This window comes from Dromiciops gliroides, chromosome 3 (genome assembly GCF_019393635.1).
Source record: "Dromiciops gliroides isolate mDroGli1 chromosome 3, mDroGli1.pri, whole genome shotgun sequence".
Classification (NCBI taxonomy): Eukaryota; Metazoa; Chordata; class Mammalia; order Microbiotheria; family Microbiotheriidae; genus Dromiciops; species Dromiciops gliroides.
In genome coordinates this window covers 641,507,577-641,509,520 of record NC_057863.1, presented here as the reverse complement: position 1 = coordinate 641,509,520, position 1,944 = coordinate 641,507,577, and positions in this window count along the sequence as shown.

The following is a 1,944-nucleotide window of genomic DNA, read 5'->3' as shown; positions in this document are numbered from 1 at the left end:
CGCCTGCGCAGAAGGAGCTGCCCGACTAGGGCCCCTCCCCCACGGCTCCCGGAATCCATTTTCCCAGAGGCCTCAGCGGCAGGAGCTTGGCTGGTTAGGGAGGGATTCCTGGGATAGAGACTCTTGGCAACAGGAATTCACGCGGCTCAAAGGATACTGGGAACTGTAGTCCCCAAGTCCTTTTGCGTGCAGCTGCACTGCGTTGAGGCGGTGCCCTGAGTTGGGGCAGGATGAAGTGGGGAGGTCGAGGCAGGGGGGTGGACAGGGACGAAGGAGCGCTTCAAGCTTGAGTGTGCCTTTCACGCTCGTTCTGGACTTTTACAGAATAGTAGGGAGGGTGTGTGTGGGGGGGAACACTTCAGAAAACACCCTGATCATGCTACACTCACTCCCTGCCCAGTGGCTCCCCAGTACAGCCTCCAAGAGCATCATCATTCGAAGCCTGGCCTTGCAGACCATCCACCACGTGACTACGATCCGCACCCCAACCCCCTTATTCCACAAGTTTCTCCTCTTCATAAGATATACATTCCAGACCAACCAGATGACCAGTAGCCTAATCTTGTATGGGCCCCCTCCAGGCCCTGTATGGAGGCTGCCCCCAGTCCTCAGAATGTACCCCTTCATCTCAGCCTACCGAACCCTGCTCTTCCTTCCTGGCCTAGCAGGCAGCGTGCTGTAGCCCTGTTCGAGGACTTCAGCAATCCCCTTCTGGGGGGCAGAGCAGCTAGCAATTTCTTGGTTTAGCTTAATGGGGGTTGCCCTGGGCAGAGGTGGAGTAGTCCCTAAGTAGGAATGATGGAAAATTTGGAAGTGACCACTCCATTTTAGAATCTCTGGTCAGTAGGTAAATTGGCAGAGGAAGGAATAATTTACCTCTCAGATCTATGGAGAGGAGAACAATTTGTGACCAAATAAGACATAGAGAATATTATGAAATTCAAAATGGATCATTTTGATTACATTAAATTTTAAAAGTTTTTGTACAAACAGAAGCAATGCAGCCAAAATTAGAAGGGAACTAAATCAAATTTATAAGAATGCAAGTCATTCCCCAATTGAGAATGATCAAAGGATATGAACAGGCAGTTTTCAGATGAAGAAATCAAAGCTATCTATTGCCATATGAAAAAACGCTCTAAATCACTATTTTTTTTGCAGGGCAATGAAGGTTAAGTGACTTGCCCAGAGTCACACAGCTACTAAGTGTCAAGTGTCTGAGGCTGGATTTGAACTCAGGTACTCCTGAATCCAGGGCCAGTGCTTTATCCACTGTGCCATCTAGCTGCCCCTCTGAATCACTATTGATTAGAGAAATGCAAATTAAAACAACTCTGAGGTACCATCTCACACCTATCAGATTGGCTGATATGACAAAAAAGGAAATAAATGTTGGAGAAGCTGTGGAGAAATTGGAACACAAATGCATTGTTGGTGGAATTGTGAACTGATCCAACCGTTCTGGAGAGCAATTTGAAACTATGCCCAAAGGGCTATGGGACTGTGTATACCCTTTGATCCAGTAATACCCCTAGTAGGTCTGTATCCCAAAGAAACCGTAGACAAGGGGAAAGGACCCACATGTACAAAAATATTTCTATCAGCTCTCTTTGTGGTGGCAAAGCATTGGAAGTGGAGGGAATGCCCATCAATTGGGGAATGGCTGAACAAGTTGTGGTATATGAATGTAATGGAATACTATTATGCTATAAGAAATGATGAGCAGGCAGATTTTCAGAAAAACCTGGAAAAACTTAAGTGGACTGATACTGAGTGAAGTGAGCAGAACCAGAACATTGTACACAGTAACAGAAACATAGTGTGATGATAAACTGTGATAGACTTCTATCTTCTCAGCAGTGCAATGACCCAAGGCAGTTCCAAAGAACTCATGATGGAAAATGTTCTCCACATCCAGAAAAAATAATTGTGGATTCTGAATGC